Below are 21,071 nucleotides of genomic sequence, written 5' to 3'. Positions count from 1 at the left end.
CTCAGTCAGTTAAGCATCAGACTTTTGATTTCAGCTCAGGTCACAGATCTCAGGATGGTAGGATCGAGCCCAGCCTCGGGCTCACACTGAACCTTGGAGACTGCTTAAGATTCTCTCAGCTTTTCTCTCTGCACCGCCCCCCCCCCCCGGCCCACTCATGCACTTTCTATAAATACATACATACATACATACATAAATGAAATGCAATCACTTAAAATGCTTTCCCAATGCACTTGGTTCTGTTGATCATGTGCTGGACATGCATACATTTTCTTCCTTGTAATCAAATCTGTTCACCTTTCCTCTACCATTTCTTCAATTTTTCTATATTAATTCAACATAGTTTTAAAAAGTAAATAGATAAGACCATCCTGGACTGGTTTTATTTCTCAATTAACTCATCATATTTGATAAGAAATGCACTTACAATGGAAACTACATATTTGATGGAATAGAATAGCAATGATTATGTTTATTTTAGTAATTATATGTGACCATATCTAGAGCAGTAATTTCAAGAAATATCCATTGTTCCCAGAAGTATCTTATGAATATTCCATAAGCAATTGGAAATGCCATTTTCCAAGATTTCACAGGTGGTTTGGAAAACCCATATAAATTGAAAGGTCTCTGTATTTGAATTACAGCTCAGCTGGTGTTACAGCCAGCCTCTTCACAAGTTGAACCAACTGCATTATGTGGGAGTCTGGAGGGTTTCCACAGCGTAGGGCCATTTAAAGCTGTTTATACTGCCACCAATTCTCATTATAATAAATGTACCTCATGGTACAATACTTTCATCTAGATCCAAGTTGTCTTTGACACAAAGCCTAGAAAATAATTTGTAGGTAATTTTAGATAATCATCCCCTTACATTATTTACTGTGAGAGATTATTACTATACTTACCAGGGAATTTGAAGAACATGTTGATAATCCTAAATCTAAATACCGAGAAGCACAGAAATACAGATACTATATTTCAAGTGAAAATAATTTATTCTAGAAAAACCCCTATATGCCTGCAATCATCTCATTCAGGAATATAGCTTTATATTCATTTTTTTTTAACCTTTATTAGTGGCATCTGGTGGCACTACATTAGAATGGGTGGAGGATGTACTGACTTATGATTGTTCTTTTTAAAATACTTTTATTTTCTAATATAAGAAGGAAGTAAATGCAGAAAAACTTTCATTGAATACCACCACCTAGAATAATAACACTTAGTGTCTCCTTATCAATACTATGTTTTGGACCCTATTTTAGTCATTTTACATATATTAACTCACTTATTATCATAAAAATTCCAATAAGTATATATTATTACTGTCCTCACTTTACATATATAAAAATATTGAGTTCCAGGAATATTATGTAACTATTCCAAGGATACAGAATTCTAAGGGTCAGAGTCAGACTTGAAGCCAGGCAGGTGGCTCTCAACTATTATGAAACATGATAGGAACTATGTACTAGGTGTATTACACACATGAAGTTACTAAGATCTTACAACATCATGAAACAACTTGTTACCCTTGTGGCAAATGAAGCAACTAAGACTTAGAACAATTTAGTAACGTGGTAAATTGAACAGATAGTTGACTACAGAGCAAGCCCCAGACTAATTTGACTATAATGGCCTGTAACACCCTGTGCCCAAACCCCCCTAAAGAGAATTGCACATTCCACGAACTATAATAATTAAGATACTTAAAAATAGGGCGCCTGGGTGGCTCAGATGGTTAAGCGTCTGCCTTCGGCTCAGGTCATGATCCCAGAGACCTGGGATCGAGTCCCGCATCAGGCTCCCTGCTCCTTGGGAGCCTGCTTCTCCCTCTGCCTCTCTCTCTCTCTCTGTCTCTCATGAATAAATAAATAAAATCTTTAAAAAAAAAAAAAAAGATACTTAAAAATAATAAATTGAAGGGATCGTTGAATCCACTAAATCCTAATTTTATCTAATTCTTTTATTGTTGACTTTGTAAAACTTTTACTAGAACAATAATCAGTTTACCTTTGTGCCTTAGTTCTTTGTCATTTTTTAAAAACCATCAGACAGATGTGATAATTATTAGACACATAGCCACAAAAAAGAAGCAGGAGAAAAAAGGGCTTGAATAATTTGGAAATGATAATTAAACACAAGGTAATAAGAATTTGCCTTTGCATGAACTATGACCTGTTAGAAAGCAATATGAATTTCATCCCATTAAATATATAGTCAGAGTTAGAAAGGGGCTAGAAACTATATAAATACCCAGGTTCTAGGGGCATTTTTTTTTTTTTTTAAAGATTTTATTTATTTATTTGAGAGAGAGAGAATGAGAGACAGAGGGCATGAGAGGGAGGAGGGTCAGAGGGAGAAGCAGACTCCCTGCCGAGCAGGGAGCCCGATGCGGGACTCGATCCTGGGACTCCAGGATCATGACCTGAGCCGAAGGCAGTCGCTTAACCAACTGAGCCACCCAGGCACCCTCTAGGGGCATTTTTATCTCTTTATGGTGTATTTACAATTTGGTCTCTGATTTTAGATACACACCAAATCCTGAGTACTTATTATTTCTCTCTCTCTTTTTTTTAACCTACCACCTACACATAATATTAAATTGATAAGTTAATCTATCCTTAATAAATGTAGCTGCATTATATCACTGTCTGGATTTTATTGTCTGATAAATGATGGAAGTCACATTTCGACCTATACCGAGAAAGTACTGCTAAAGATTTTATTGAGAGTTAAGGGCTAAAAGTCCTCACAGAGTTTTCTTTCTGCCCTCTCTTTGGTTAAGAAAAACATTGTCCAATTATTTCTTCAATTGGGAAAGAAATAAACATTGGATTAGAGAATTCTATGAATTTTTGGTTGTTTCCAGAAAATGTATCACTAATATCATAATAACCTGCAAAACAAATTAAAAATTTTGGAATCAGAGGCTCTTTCAAACTCAGCTTAAGATGTTCATTATTGATAGATACCATTGTTAACTTTTTTTTTTCAAACATTCTTAAATTTTTATTATTTTTATTATTTTTAAGATTTTATTTATTCATTTGAGACAGAGAGATACAGAGAGAGAGAGAGCATGAGCAGGGGGGCAGGCAGAGGAAGAGGGAGAAGCAGGCTCCCGCTGAGCAGGGAGCCGGATGTGGGGCTGGATCCCAGGACCCTGGGATCATGACCTGAGCCGAAGGCAGACGCTTAACCGTCTGAGCCACCCAGGCACGCCTCATTGTTAACTTCTTGATGAGATTAAGATTACCTACCAACCCTACTGAGCATTTTGATATAAAAAGATATGCCAAAATAAAAAATAAATAAATAAAACAATCCCTGAAACAGATGAAAAATTGAATATATAAAATTTTTAAATGCGTAAGCATAGACAATTATAAATCTCTAAATATTTAAGTTTTGTATTCACAAGAAAATGTTATTTTAAAACATAAAAACAAGTTAATTTCTTAATCTTTAGAAATATAATGATAGTTTCTTAATATCAATATCCAATCAGAATTCGAATTTCCCCATTTATTTCATAAAGTCATTTTGACTGTTGGTTTATTGGAAATTATATCAACCAATGCTCATATATGTTAGTCTCTTAACTCTCTTTTTTAATCTACAGGTGTCCCCAACTCCTTTTTGTTCTGGAAATTTATGTGGTAAAGAATGCAGAACTGTATTCGGTACTAAAGAATTCTCCACACGCTGTGTGCTGGATGCAGCTAATTGCTTCCCCATGATGTGGCTTAACATGGTCCTCTGACTTTTTTTTTTTGTTTTAAGTTTTAGAGCAGAAGTCTTGATGAGATTCAGGTTTGATTCTTTGGCATGACAAATTCGTAGGTAATGGTGTATATCTCCTGTGGTACCACATCAGAGGTGCATAATATCTGCTTGTCCCTCTCCTGGTACTTTTAAGACTAGTCAGAGGTTTCAGATGTCATCGCCCCAATTCATCCAGTTGTTAGTTATACCCTAACATCTCTCTTGGTCGTGTTGACAATAGACAGATACAAACTCCAGATGCTGCTGGAATTGGTTGGTGATGGACCCAGAGACTAGTAGTACTCAAGCATGTACACTGGATGATGACAAATGGAGAAACTGCCTTCTCAGGTGCCTTACAACCCCAAGAATGTATGATTTTTAAGTTTTCCACATCTACCCATCTAAAAGTTATGCATTCTATAGTTAATTTATTATGTCAAAACATGCATTAGGCCTGGTAGGCAATGCATGTGTGTATATATATTATATTATCCAGGGATCTCCAGACAAACAGAACCAATAGGATATATAGAGATATATACAAAGAGATTTATTATGTCAGATTGGCTTACATATTTATAAAAACCGAGAAGAAACATGATCTCCTCTCCGCAAGCTGGAGGCCCAGGGAAGTTGGTAGTGGTAGGCCAAGTTCAAGTCCAAGCCCAAGGGCCAACAAACCAGGGGACCAATAGTGTAAGTCCCAGTCTGAGTCCAAAGGTCTGAGAACTAGGAGCATAGATATCCAAGGTCAGGAGAAGATAGAGACTCCAGCTAAGGCAGATAGTAAATTCACCCTTTCTCTACCTTCCTGCTCTATTCAGACCCTTAAAGGATTGGATGATGCCCACCCACACTGGTCAGGGCGTCTTCTTTACTCAGACTATTGATTCAAATGCTAATCTCTTCTAGAAGCACCCTCAAAAACACACTCAGAAATAACATTTCACCAGATACCTAGGCATCTGTTATCCCTATCAAGCTGACACATAAAATTAACCATCAAAAGTGTACTTATACATAATTTTATTTAGTATTTCTTGTAGGGAGTAAGCTCTTTGAAATGACTTTAGTGTTCTTATGTATGATTTTATTATATTTTGGAATAACTTTTTTCATTTGAGCACACCACTGCAAATTTCATAGAAAATGCCATTCTATACAATTTGCATATTGCACACAAATTTTCAGTGTTATATCTTATGTGACAAAGTGCTTATTAGGCCAACATATTTACTGAGTATCTTTTAAATTCCAAGGCTTCTTTTTATTTTTATTTTTATTTTTTTTTAAAGATTTTTTATTTATTTGAGAGAGAGAATGAGAGAGAGAGAGAGCACATGAAAGGGGGGAGGGTCAGAGGGAGAAGCAGACTCCCTGCTGAGCAGGGAGCCCGATGCGGGACTCGATCCTGGGACTCCAGGATCATGACCTGAGCCGAAGGCAGTCGCTTAACCAACTGAGCCACCCAGGCGCCCTCCAAGGCTTCTTTTTAGCATGTAGGATATACAGTAAAAAGCAATGAAAAACTCCTGCCTTAAAAAAGCCTATATTTTCATTCATCTATAGGTTTTTCTATTTTGTAAAAGTCTCATTCACTTGAATAGCATTCATATATTTTATATTTATAATACATAAATGTTATATATATTTATCATATTATATATAATATATATAACATACATTTATATATTATATATGATTATAAGTGATTATTGTATAAGCATATTGATTTTGGACAATTCAAATTACCCCTACAATTTCCTTTTCTGAGGGCTCTAAAGACAATGAAGACCAAGGAGAGTTTCCTTGTTTTAATACTAAAGAGAACAGCATATTAGCACATTTCTAGTTAAAATGCATGGGAAATCTTACTATTAGAATGTAAGATCTAGTGCCCTGCTCTCAAGACAGTGTAAAAAAAAAAAAAAGCGTTATTCTAACACATTGTTTTTTCATCTTTTATCATTTTGGACCTTGACAGTACTCATGTTTTCTCCCAAATTGTGTATGTAATTAACATTTATTTAAAGGTCACATATAAATTTTTACACATATCCTATGAAATATAACTAATGATTACTAAGAATATTAAAAATGTTTGCGCCACTGCTGTGACACTTTTGGACTGAAAGACCAAGATGAGTCAGTATATTATTGATTCATTAAGTCAGTCAGACTTTAGTTTTCAACTGCAAAACTTGCTTCCATAGATTTTTCAGTAAGGGAAAAAGTACATGAAATGTATAAGACTATGTGACTCGTGGAGCCCGCATGACAATGGTTGTAACTGAAATAAACACCTGAACCTTGAGCTGAGGCAGTGTGGAAGGCAGAGCTGTGATACACACATTGCTCTTAAAAAAAAAAAAAACTCTGTTTTCTGGGTGGCTCACTAAGTTAAGCATCCAACTCTTGATTTTGGCTCAGGTCATGATCTCAGGGTCTTGAAATCAAGCCCCACGTCGGGCTCTGTGCTGAGCATGGAGCCTGCTTAAGATTCTCCCTCCCTCTGCCTCTCTCTGCTCATGCTCTCTCTCTAAAAATAAATAAAATAAAATAAAATAAAATAAAATAAAATAAAATAAAATAAAATAAAATAAAATAATAAAATAAAATGAAAATAAATCTGTTTCTGGGTTAAGAAATGAACAAAACAAACAAATAAAGCCAACCAATTTTAATTTCAATTCCAACTCTTGGTATAGCACAGGAGAGGACAGTAAGTCTGTGGGCTACAGAACATAGATATCTCACATTATAGAGAGAGGAGACAGCAGAATAAGTAAAATCAAAGAAAGAAACAGAGGCGGGAATAGGGCACAACTAAGAGACCTTTTTTTTTTTTTTTTCTTGGAATAAAAATAGGGTTGACGTCCAGTTATACCAACTGTTAAAATATTTAAGTATATAAATGTTTCATATCAGATACCAAGTAGTTGCTCATGAGTCACTCAGAGGGACCACATTAACTCAGATTGCTTTGGTTCCTCCCCCTAAACCCCTAGAATTACCCATGATCTAACAATTAAAGGGTAACATTGTAAATGGTACTCCCATTGTATCAGTTGTCAAATAGTTTTACATACTGGTAATAAAAAAAAAAAATTAGCAGCATGCATTGTGTAAAATATACCAGGAGATCAAAATGTAATTCATGTATGAGCAAGGGACTATATAAGAAAATTAGTAGGCTTCACAAAACTCATGATAGAAGACAGAAAACACATGACACCTACCTAAACTTGAGGTCAACTTGTTGGGGAAGTCAATCCTACCAAGTACTCAGGAGAGAGAACCATATACTTATGAATATCCATAAGAGCTACCATTGGATTGTCTCCAATTCCTCAGTGATAAGTTTTAAGGGAAGGAGTATTCCATCTATTTATATATCATCTATATATCTTTTCCAAATGCAGCAATAAAATATATACATATACATATACATATTACATGGCTTTCAGTGTTCTTTCAATAATTCTGAACAAATCATTTTACTTCAGACGGCAAAATGAGGCGCCCTTCACACAGAGGGCAAAATGAGGTGAGGAGCATCTTACTGAGTGTTGACCACATTCCACTTGTTCATTAAATTTAAAAAAAACCTCTGTTCGGTATTTTTAAATAAGAAATACTGTTAAGAGGGGCGCCTGGGTGGCTCAGTCGTTAAGCGTCTGCCTTCGGCTCAGGTCATGATCCCAGGGTCCTGGGATCGAGTCCCACATCGGGCTCCCTGCTCGGCAGGAAGCCTGCTTCTCCCTCTCCCACTCCCCCTGCTTGTGTTCCTGCTCTCGCTCTCTCTCTCTCTGTCAAATAAATAAATAAAATCTTTAAAAAAAAAAAAAAAGATATACTGTTAAGAAAACATTGGATTAAATTCAAGAGTCTTTCTTTTAGTACCTATGCCAGGTGCCATACTAGTCAGTAAACGTAGAAAAATAATTATAGGCACAGTTCCTGTCCTCAAAGAGTCCAAATATGTAAGAGTAGAATTGTCCAGTAAAATGCTAACAGCCTGGATGATGAAAGTAAACAGTTGTTTCAAGGGGTCACTTAACTCCAACTAAGAAGAGGAAAAATAAAACCATATCAAGGAATTTCCAAGAGCAGTTGAAACTTCAACTGAACAGAAGACTTGTAAAGTGAGCCAGGGAGACCCAAGTCTCTCCATTTTCAATTGCACCTTCCCCATCACATGACACTGATCTTAAGGGAAAGCAACCACTGTGGCTCTTCAGGCTTCCTTGTGGAGGGATTTAAAGCAGACTAATACTCCTTGTTCTGACCCATTCCCCTATACTCCTCATTCATTCCTCTCCAAGGAAGAAGTGAATTATCCAATTAATGAGTTTGGAAGAGTGCTCCTCTTCAGAGCAAGCCTGCATTCTGGACAGATGTGTTCTGGCCTGCATTCTCAGCCTTGCAGTGAGCTTAGGGAGATGGCGATGCTCTGGTAGAACAGCTTGCAGTTCTCCGGTAACTGGGTAAGTAAGTTGCTCCGATTCTCAAGTCCTTTGGCTGTGTATCTATGCCATGTCCTTTACTCCTTTGATCTATTTTTTTTATTAGCAGTAAAGCTGACAATTTGGTCTCCTGTAACTGACTCCTGTGCCTATATCTATATTCATTCCAAGTACGGGCAGTAAAGAAGGATGTTATTTAGGGACTCATTAAAACTACAACCATCATTTCCAGTACATTCTCTTAAGTGGTTAAATACATACAGTTCAGTTTTGGTGATTAGTTCAGAAGCCTAGAACCTGATTCAAATACAATTTGGGTCCTGATAGCATCTCTTTTCCAGAGTCATGGCCAAGAATTACACCTCTGACAAGAGCTACAATTTTAAATTAATGCGTTTAATCTCTCAGCTTGACTCCTTTGATAGGTCAAAAAGTAACAAATAATACAAATCTATCAACACTGAAAAATAACTATGAGCGCTTACAGTATTGCTCATGTGTTCGTTGCATTACTGTTTTAGTTGGCTCCAGCTGCCATAACAAAATACCATAGACATCAGGCATTTAATTTTCTCACAGTTCTGGAGGCAGGAATTCTAAGATCAAAGTACCAGCATGGTCAGTTTCTAGTGAGGCCTCTCTTCCTGTGTAAACAGCCACCATCTTGCTGTGCTCTCACATGCGCTCTTCTTCCTGCACAAAGAGAAGGAACGGGAGCAAGCACTCTGGTGTCTTTCCCTAGAGGGACACCAGTCCTATAGGGTCAGAACCACAGTGTTACGACCTCATTTTACCTTAATTACCTCTTTATAGGCCCTGTCTCCAAATCTGGTCATGTTGGAAGTTAGGACTTCAACATATAATTTTGGGGGGTTGGAGCACACAATTCAGTACATGGAAATTACCTTTGTAATAGAGTAATGATGACTAATTCATCTTAATTAATCATTTTTCCTGTGCCAGTCTGTGCTGCTTAAATTTAATCCTTAATCTTATTTTATTATTATTATTATTATCTATTTCAGAAAATGAAACTAAAATTAAAGAAACTTCAGGAACCTATCCAAGATAACTCAGTGACAAGATTAGAATATAAATGCTGCAATCAAATGCTGTCATTCTTTGTTATTTCTCAGCCTGGGTTTGTTCGTATTCCTTGTATACTTCCGTTTGCTTGTTGCTAGGGACTCAAAGACATGGGGTCTGCCTTTGTGAGTGGGAAGAAATAGAAACAAGCAATGACAAATAATATGTTGATTAGTTGCTTCAATGATATTAAGTCCAAATGTATTACATATACACTACTTATTTTCTCCTTCTTCTTTTTGTCCTTTTCTAAGCAAAAATGTTGCCCGTGATAAAAGCTGGAAAGAACATAGGGCTTGCATACTCTGACAGGCAAAAGCGAACATTAGTGTCAACTACATAGATTCCAAACAATAAGTAGGCAGCAAGAATCTGCAGAATGTTTCCAGGGTAATACCACAGTGCCGGGTATTATTAAACAACAGTCTCAATAAATTACTCATATAAGCCATAGCACAGTAATAAATTGTATCTATGCAATATAAAAGTTAGGATCTAGAAAAAATTTTTTCATTTTTTCCAACTCTGGGGCATCATAACCTACTAAAGCTGTGTGTGTGTTTGAGCAAATTAATAAATTAATTTGTTTGCATATATACTTATTTCTTATTACTGATACTGCAGGCATTGTAAGAGTAAATAAATCCTACAAGTTTCTAATTTATGCCCAGGGATTAATTTGTTCACTAAACACGTCCAATATGTTCTTGCTTTGAGTCTGTAACACTGCTACAGATAGAGACAAAGCTGAATATTTTTGTTGTCTCCTATTAGCTTATATTCAATTCCTTCTAATATCCCTATATTTGACTAATTATATTTGGACTTGTTCACAGATTAATTTATTTTGATTAAGTAAAAGGAGATAATTCCTAGGTTATTTTAATTAGTACTTTTACAAACATCTGTCTTCCTAATAGAGACCTTTGCATGACCCAGCAAAACAACATGCTATCCATGCTATCAATTAGAATTAATATTATTCAAATAGATCATATAGAGGCAACAGCAGAAAAATAGAGCCTGGATAAATAATTTCTAAGCTCATGCCAATAAGAGGTAAGAAAAAATAAAACAGATGTGTTTCATTCCTTTTAGTTTTCCTCCCAATGTGAAGTAAATAGCCCCACAGAATATGCTATTTTGACAATACTCATAGAAATTTTCTTTAAAAGATGGTTTCTAAGGAGGTAAGCTAGAAGATTTTAGAATGAATTATATTATTATTTTCTTCTTGGAAAAACAATATTACGGTCAAAACTGATATACTCTTTCATTGAATCTCTTCCTAGAATCCTTCCCAAAGTTGCCTCTACTTTATCATCCAGCAGTATGCTCTCTGCCCCACTCCCCTCTCTTCCTCCTTTAGCAGAGCACCACTTCTGTTCGTAGATCTTCAGCCAGAACAAAGGCTTAGCCTGAAATGGCTTGGATATAATTCAGACCAGAGAGGCAGAAAGTACTGTGAACTTTTAAAGCATTTTCACAACAAAAATGCACATTTCGAATTGGAAATTTCTGTAAGATAAGATAAGGCCCATAGTGTTCTTTTATTGATGCACTATGCAATGCAATTTTTATACTCTCCTATCTCCTGTAATAGAAAATATGACCTGGAGCTACACATAACACCAGTATTTGGAACCATTACAGGCCTTTGTAAAGTGTATTATGCCTTGGTGATACATTCAGAAGAAATCCAAAAGCATATAAATCTAACTATTGCCCTTAAACTACACCTTTGGGTGAGATTTCAAGTTTTCAGAATCTGAATGTTTCTTAGCAGGTTAGAATTTTAGAACCATTGGCTATCCCTCAAATGAATGTTTGACCTTTCCCTAGACAGGAACGGGAAGGGATAAGAGAATGGCATAAAGATGGAAAAGCTATTTTTATAACTGAGGTACCATAGTAATATTAAAGAATATATCATCCATACATATAAGCATGCATATGTGCACACACACATTCATGAAAATGCACACATATAAAACCCTTTATCAACTTTTCTCCCTTTGTCTTGATTTACTTTTCTAAATCCTGCTTTTTACCACTTGAAATATTGAATACGTATTAATTTGTTTTGTCTTATTCACCCATGTATTTACACTTACTGATACGTAGTGTTTAATAAATATCTATGAATAATGAATAAGTGCATATGCAAGGAGATTGTATACTACTTTCCCTTATTCTATTATATTGGGGGGTTGGAGCACACAATTCAGTACATGGAATTGTACTGTACAGTAAACAGTAAACAGTAAACTGTTTCTAAAACACAAACTCAATATCAATTTATTTGATTTTTAAGCTTCTTGTCAATTGTGCACGTCCTAGATGCCCAATACCTGTTTGATAGCTATAAGACTATAAAGAAAATTAAGACGAGGACTGTCAATGTACAGTTTTACTGAAATTGCTCTTCTATTTGAATTTGCCTTATTTCATCTGTTGTCAATGAAGAAATTATCACCACTACAGTAGTATTAGATAATTAGGTAATAAACAGAATTTTACCACTTATTAGGGAAAATGACAAAAATATAAACAAACCAGCCAATTGGCTAGTTTTTTTTTCAAGTACATAAATACATGCAGGTAAATTTATATAAATGTAAAACTAATAAAATTTTTATTAGTAAAAAATATATTTGGAGAATTAGAGAATTATTTGGCTTAGAGATGTGGTAATAACTATAAAATAACATGTTAAGATTTTCTTCAGTGGAATTTTGAGATTAGAGGAAAAAATTTAAAAACCTTTACGCTATTGATCAATGTTTGTGATATGAAAATTGCAGATGTAAGCATAATTTTATTTGATCCATGTAAAATTAGAAGAATGATTACCTATCTTAGATGAAATTGATACAGTTACAACTAAAGGCAGAAACAATTTCTTTTAAAAGAAAGACCGTCTAAGGATTTTTCTATATTATCAGCACATTATTTTTAGATAATAATTTCCTTTTAACTATCTATATATCATGTTATTCACCCAGATATATTTGTATCTCTCCTAACATAAACCTATTCTTAAATTTAAATTCATGTTGACACAATATACCATGATTCTGTAATTTTAAAAAATAATTAATAAAAGGGAGATTCAAGTGGAAAATTCAGTTCAGGGATTTAAAACACTATTACACTTTTTAAGAATGATTTACACATCTCTTTCAAGTTACAGTCTCTTTTCGAAGGAAGATGAGGTCTGCCTTCTATGTTATAAGAATTGTATGGAGGGAAAAATAACTGGAGATGCTCAACAATAGCTCAAATAATGTGATGTATGAGTAGGAAAAGGATTCCGAGCATAAATAAATAAATAAATGTCATTTGCCTTTGCAAGAAAAGGAAGTATATTAATAAATTAACAAGAAAAATTGAGATATTCTTATAAGAATATATGACTAAAACTAAATAAAAGTAAATAGTACATGAATGTAGAAAGAAAATTATAAAATCTTCCTTTGTTGGATTTAAAAAAATCAAAATAATAAAGTTTGTCTTGGATGACTTAGATGTTAGCATTGTGGTTGAGTGACATTTCCTTGATTGTGTAGTTGAAAATATTTTTAATGTGAAAGCGGCACATAAAGTAGAAATTTAAAGACTAGAGAAAAAATAGGAAAGAAAGTCAAAGTGCTAAACCACATCACTCACAGATTATTGCTAATATTTCAATGATTGACACACACACCAAATTAATGTACATCAGGAATGGTAAACTGGAGTGAAGCCAGCTGTTTGGAGAAAAGACACAGTATCTCTCCATTTTTTAAACAAGTTCTTCAACAATAATTGTAAATTTTATTCATATAGGTGGTACATTTTTCTTCTTAATATTCTTAGATTTTATATTTACATTTTTCTGCTTTTATGAATGGGTTTTTTATTGTATGACCTAATTGGTTATTTTTATGTAGAAGAAAAATTATCAATCTGTAATATTGTAGTTTATTGAGTCAATGTTTATAATTCAAATAATCATACAAAATGTTTTATTTAATCAAGTATTCAAATTTATTAGTGTAATGTTATTTAATGTATCTCCCTAATTTTTTATTATTCATATATGCTTAAAGAACTAATATTGGTACTCTATAACTGCTTAGTGTATTCATTTATTTGTTTAGTTTTTTTGTTAGGTATGTTGATCAACTTTTTCTTCTACTTATTATTATTATTTCTATCTTATTATTTCTAAGGTTGTTATTCAACTGTTACCTACTTTCATTGTGTGGTTCAGGTAACACTCAGATTTTTCTTTGCAACAAAATTTTCTGGAAATTGGTGGTTCCCAAACTTTGTGCCTAAGTAGTCATGAATCTCAAGAGAGTTAATGCATTATCTGGGCGTAAGTGATATTCTAAAAATGAATCTCCTGGAGAAGGGAGGCAATAATTAAATGATACGAGTCTTGTGACTCAGACTCTATGTTACAGCTCTAAGATTGTCAGTGAGCTACTGGCAAGGAATTTCTGAATCGCATTCTCTAGACAGTGAAGCTCACAGAACTGCATTTCAATTTCACCTGCATGCTCTTAATCATTTATGAAAATATGATATAAGATAAAATCTCAAGATAAAACTAGAGATTATGGGGATTATATTTTGGTCTTTGTCTAAATAAAAAGTCATTTTATTACAGATGTATATCAAATTGGGCTCATAATAGGTACTCTACAATATTATACTGCTTGCATATTTTCTTATTCTAGGGAATTGTAAATTGATAATTTCATGGCTTGTCTCAGTATCCTTTCATGTATTAAATTTAAGCTGGGAAGTCAAGAATTACTAAATTATTCCTATTTCTCTTCTAATAGTTTAAAATATGCATACATATTCACAGATTATTTTAAAAAAATAAATGTAAAGATAGAAGATAAAAATAGCTAAGACTACAGAGTATTTTTCACATAACATTGTTTTGAATTGTATATTTAATGCATATATTAACTCATTTCCAGAAAAGGAAACTAAGGCAAAGAGAGGTTACACAACATGCCTAAATTCACAAAGCTAGTCAATGTTGAAGCCAGAATTCTAGCCCAGCAATCTTGTTCCACCACATTATACTACTCCCACTGCAGTCATACTTTGTAGTCATGTGGCATGTCTAATGTCACTCAAAAGCAGGAATTATCCATTGTATTGTTGATTCCAGTAAATAAGAAAAAATGCGAGAGTAGGAAAATCCACCAGAGCAGAAAACTCAAGAAATTGTTTGCAAATGTTTGTAATATCCATCGAAGTATTTAATTACAAAATGCATTTTATTAATGTTACCACAGAAAATACAGGATATTCAGTTAAGTTTGGGCATACTTGGAACATGTTTATACTCAAACACATTCTGCTGCTTATCTGAAATACAGTTGAATTGGGCATCCTGTATTTTTGTTGGCTGAATATGGCAACCCTAATTTCATAAAATAATAGATATTACAGATTATTAAAAAAAAAACACAACTAGGTAACCAAAAAACTTTGATGAATTATATGCATAGCTTTAACTTTTATAAACTTGAATATTTATCAATTATAGATCTTAAAACTGTTGATGGTTTTAAATCAAATTAAAAAAAAACATCTAAATCAGCGTTCAACTGTCATTTACAGCAAAAGACATAGAAAGCAGTTTTGGCATGGCTTATAACACTCAGAAAGGACAGATAAAATTTAAAAAAAAAAACAGGAATATATGTGTGTGTATATATGTATATATGAACATGTACACACTCACATATTTATACATGAAATACAAAATACACAGTTGAGCTAAAGAAACAAAATGTGTCTACATATCAGAAATGGAAAAGACATTCTAAATTTCTGTAAGACAAAGGTCAATATTATCTATGCCTCACATTTGGAATCTGGGTTTGACACTGTTGATATGTAGGCACTGAAAATGTGGCACGTAAGAGAGGTAGAAGCCTGAAAAATAAGAAAGGATGCTCTAACTCACTAGAAATCAGAAAAATGCAAATTAAACAATAAGAAAACAGGATTTCATGCTCTTGATATGGGCAGAATTTTAAAATGACAATGTTAAGTGTTGGGAGGGATGTAGAACAAAAGCAACTTTCTTATACTGCTGATAGAGCTGAATCGGGAAAAGGACAGAGAAGAGCAATTTAATAATATCTAATTTTATGGAAGGTATGCATAGTCTTTGATCCATTTCTGTATGGTAGGATAACGATAATAGTTTTGCACATATCTTTTGTTGAGTGGTAGCTAAATGGATTCATGCTATATTTTAAAACTTTGAATCCCTGAATTATTTGACGATAATTATTAAAAATTAAATAAATTAAAAGAAAGGGTACGTTTAAACAACTACTGGAGGAAACTTCCTCTAAATCTAATTAAATGAGTTTCCAGATCAAAAGAAGTTAGAGACAATGAAGCAATTCTGAGAGGAAAGTATTCTCAATTTAGAATTCAAGCATTATTGACTATAAATTATGAGTAGAAATATATACTATCATATATCATACCTACAAAGTATGAGTAGAAATATATACTATCATATATTATATCTATTAACAGTTTTACTCCTGAAAGGCAATGGGTGTTGTGTACTACTGAAATGAGGATGTGAAAGTGAGGAATGGGCAAGACCTGGAAATGCAGAAAGCAGGTGTCCAGTCCAGGTAAGAAGTGAAATAAATTCCTAGGATGATGATTTAAGAAAAGTCCCTAGATAAGATTTGTGCAGTGAGGATAGGGAACACTGAGTCTAAATTAGAACAGAAAGTCAGAGGGTTCTACAAGTAATGTTTTTAGAAAAAAACTGAATTAACAGATAAAATGATGCAATTAATTGTTCTAAAATTTCTTCAGCAAATGAGAGAGCATAGAAACCCACAGTTCATAAAATTCAAAAGAATTCAAAATTAAGAAAGAAAATTATATTATAATGGTTCAGCTATGGGCAATATTTATACACAAAGATGTTGACACTGAACATTGTTTTTCCAAAAATCATGATAAAATCTTCTTAGGAGAATTTACGAATGTATTTTCATACTAGAAGAAGGAGAGATACATTAAATTATATTTAAAATAGAAGAGGAGTCCAGAAATTAGTAGAATAAAGAACTCTTTCCTTAAGAAAAATTGAGTGAATATTAGACAAATGAATTTGAAATGTGAAAAATAATGTCTTCAGGGCAAAAGAATCATACTTAGAAAAAAAATTCAAGAAACTGTCATAATTTGTCATAGACTTGTAATATTTAAACATAACAATATGCTTGTATTATTTGAGGGCAAGAGAATTGACAGGAGCTAACAAAATGTTTGTGGGATCCTTACAGAGAATATTATAAAACATTTAATATATATATAAAGGAAACCAGAATTAATGGATAAATAAGATTTTGATAGAATGGTGGTTACTGCTAAGTAGCATATTCACAAAAATGGATAAAATAATCAAAATAAATGCATAAAAGTTATTGTATCGATAGGAGTAAGTCTAAAAACATAATGGTAAAGTATAAAAAGCAAGGTGCAAACTTATACTTGGAGTATGACATCTTTATTAAAATTTAAAGACCTGAAAAATCTACTATATTTTTTGGATACAGACATATATAACAGTAGCATCAAAATATGTTTGAGAATTATAAAAACTATATGCAACATACTGGTTGATTCTTTTTTTGTTGTTTTTGTTTTATTAATGTTTTATTAATGTGTAATTAGGACATGAGAGCTCACTGCTCAGGATACCTGAGATGACTTGATCTGAATTTTTGTTAAAATCAGCTGAAATTAGAATGTGCATATATTTAAGTTTTCCATTCATCTGGTTTCTGCCAACTAGTTTTTTTATTTTTAAAGATCTGCTAAACACCCAACGCTATAATACTCTGTAGACTCCTTTTTTTTTTTTTTTTTTTGATGTAGTGTTCCAGGATTCATTGTTTGCATATAACACCCAGTGCTCCATTCAATACATGCCCTCTTTAATACCCATCACCAGGCTAACCCATCCTCCCACCCCCCTCCCCTCTGGAACCCTCAGTTTGTTTCTCAGAGTCCATAGTCTCTCATGGTTCGTCTCCCCCTCCGATTCCCCCCCTTCATTTTTCCCTTCCTACTATCTTTTTTTTTTCTAACATATAATGTATTATTTGTTTCAGAGGTACAGGTCTGTGATTCATCAGTCTTACACAATTCACAGGGCTCACCATAGCACATACCCTCCCCAATGTCCATCACCCAGCCACCCCATCCCTCCCACCCCCTACCACTCATACTGGTTGATTCTTGATAGAACAGAAGGAAAAGAAATTGAAGATAAAATTCATGGGGTTCAAATGTAGTTTATAGATTAAATAATTAATAAAAATCCAGTAATAATAAAGAATACAATATCAAGATTTGACAAATCTGAGAACTATGAATTCAGATATTTTTAGTATATTCTTAGTATATTTTTTCTATAAGATTAAAATATTCGAAAATTAAAAAACACTGGAGTGCTATCACAGAGAGATGGAGAATTCCTGGCAATTAGTAAATTGGCATTATTGTAGGTAAATGACCAGTTAGATGTGGCCAAAGCACTGGAAAGAGCAGGGATGACCACATGAAAGAAAGCAAAGGATAAATATATGTTTTTTTGGATGCCCACAACACTCTAGGCAAAGCGCTACACACTTAGCATGTATCATCTCTTTTAAAGCTCTCAAAAATACTTGTTAATTTGAAGCAAAGAAACTGAAGATTAAAAGTAATAAATTGTCATACCAACTAAGTGGTAGATCGAATTCCTTATGACATCAACATCTACATATTTTCTATTCTATTCTGTTGCCTTATAGGCCAAAATAGGGCAAATTTACACTGTCTCCAACCCCTGGACTAAGATTTCTCAATTCCTAAGTAAATAAAGAAGCCCAGTACACACCTGTTAGAATTACCAATAAAGTAAGCTAGTGAAAAGAAAATAGTATTAAGAAAAGGCCAAAAAGGGCAAAATTTACACTGTCCCCAACTCCTGGACTAAGATTTCTCAATTCCTAAGTAAATAAAGAAGCCCAGTACACACCTGTTAGAATTACCAATAAAGTGAGCTAGTGAAAAGAAAATAGTATTAAGAAAATCACAAGAGAAAATATATTTATAGTACTGTACTATAAAATTCTGACTGTAAGTGTTCCCATGCAGTTCAAACCCATGTTGTTCAAGGGTCAACTGTATATTGATTTCAGGGGTACAACATAATGATTTGAAATTTGTATGCATTCCAATGTGATTACCACAATAAATCAAGTTACCGTCCATCCCCATACAAAGTTAAATTTTAGGATTTACTCTTGGCAACTTTCAAGTATGCACTATAATATCATTGACTATAGTCACCATGCTGTCCATTAAATCCAATTTCAGAAGTTTGGCAGGTTTCTAAAATGCATATACAGAGAATCTTTTCTGGAACTTATCACCTGTTAATAAAAATATTTCTTGGTAGTGGTAACTTAAATACTGGTTTTCTTCCCAAGGAATAGCATTATTCATACTATCATGTGGCAAAAGTATTCAAAAACTTTTATTGAGCACTGACAGTGAACCAGGAACTATATCTTATTCCTGGAAAAAAGACATAAATAAGGCACATTTTTCCCTCAAGGGCATATAAAGCACCAATTACAAGACAAGGGAGCAATTTCTTAAACTGATATTAATGTAATGATAACAGAGAAAAGGAGGTCAGTGCAAGTACAGTTTTCCAGAATAGTCCAGCACTGTGCTTGCTATTTAAACAACAGCCTGGTCCAAAATTGGGAATGAATCTAGAGCTCCCAAAGGAAGTAAGGTCACAAGAATCCTTTGGTGACACATCAGGAAATATGGACTTTATTCATCAGAAAATGAATTGCCTAAGGCAATATGCGCTATTGTATAAAAAAGCATTTGCCTAAGAAAATGCCAAATTAAAATTTTAAAAATAAAAGAGGTACTTCTAGCTTATATTTTAAATAATGGCCATATTATAATTATATTAAATTTTTAAATTTATATTTTGGTTTCTTTTACTGGAATTATCTTCTGTACTTGTTCACATTTAGCTCCTCCAAAATTTCTAAGAATAGATTTTATTCTTCAAAAATTAATTGCAAGAATCATTATTTCTGTTTTGAGTGGGATTGCTAATTATCACATTTCCTTTAAAATTGTGCATCTAATTCTAGTTTTTCAAAAAATGATCTCAACTATAAAAGAAAATCTTCTTTTATGCATTTTGTTTGATCTGATCAATCACATTAAAATATAATTACCATACCTCAACTTGTTTTTTTTAACAACTTTGAGTCACTTTCCACTACCACACTATCTTTTGGTCTAGCTATTGTCTTTAGGCATTTTAAGTTAATTCCATCACTTTAAAAATATTTTTATCTCAAACCAGGTGTTTACACTGCTTTTAGTCACAGCATTCAAATCATAAACTTCTTAATTTAGATTTTGTTTGTAGGGATTATAGTGTACAGGTGTCGGGAAATAATTCACTCTTGATGGTTTCGTTACTACATACTGAAGATTGTCTCTGTGCTTCAAACACCTTTTTGTACTTTTCCACATTAAATACTTTCTGTATTTCTGCATCATTTTGTCCTTTTCCACTGATACTGTGTAGTCTTGTCACTAACAATCAGCTCTAGGCTTTAGCTTTATTGAAAATACCACCTCAAACATTGCAATGAATTTTCTTTCAAATTTTAATTCTCTTTGCACAAAACAATCTTGAATATCTTCTGCTTAGTGAAATAGATGTGTCTTGAGCTCCAAATTCTTCAGTATTCTGTCATGTCACCTTGGGGGAGTGACCTAAGTTCAGTGTTTCAGCTTCCACATCGTGCGATAGCATGCAGATAATAAAGTTCACATAGGAGCTGGGAAGATAAGATAATTGCACAGCACTGTGTAAATGCAAAGTGTTGTAGAATAGGACAAAAATGAAATACGAAGTCTTTTAATTTCATTCTGGCTTTCTCATAAATGTATCTAGCCAGTGTGTTCCTACAACCTCAAGTAGATGTGATAAAATTGCTTTGCCAGCACACACTCAAGCTGAGAGCTGCTAAGGAGTTATTTTCTTCAGAGTGGTAGGCCTGTGTGAAAGGGCAACAAAATGAGAGATGGGTAGAATGTAAGGAAAAAGAAATGTTTTTTTCTCTAACCAGCAAGGAACATAGGTAGCCTAAGTAACTTGCCATACTTATCTTGGCATAAAGTAGAAAGCAGACTAAGATATGAGCATTTATTTGTTTATTTGTATAACAATGTTCTGTGTTATACAAAGGAAGGTTTTGGATTCATAGGGACCTAAGTTCAAAGCATCATGGAGTCATTCCCTGGTTTTATAAGTGAATAAGTTAGGCACTCTGAGACTCAGTTTCAACACTATAAAATGGAGATTATGGGGGTGCCTGGGTGGCTCAGTGGATTAAGCATCTGACTCTTGATTTCAGTTTAGGTCATGATCTCAGGGTCCTAGGATTGAGCCCCTGCATTGGGCCCCAAGCTCAGCGGGCAGTCTGACTGAGGATTCTCTCCCCCCTCTCCTCAGCCCCTCCCCCCCTTCGCTCTCTCAAATAAAAAATAAATCTAAGAAAGAAAGAAGAAAGAAAGAAAGAAGAAAGAAAGAAAGAAAAAAGAAAGAAAGAAGAAAGAAAGAAAGAAAGAAAGAAAGAAAGAAAGAAAGAAAGAAAG

The sequence above is a fragment of the Phoca vitulina genome, unplaced genomic scaffold (genome assembly GCF_004348235.1).
Source record: "Phoca vitulina isolate PV1807 unplaced genomic scaffold, GSC_HSeal_1.0 scaffold5, whole genome shotgun sequence".
Lineage (NCBI taxonomy): Eukaryota > Metazoa > Chordata > Mammalia > Carnivora > Phocidae > Phoca > Phoca vitulina.
This window is presented reverse-complemented; position numbering follows the sequence as displayed.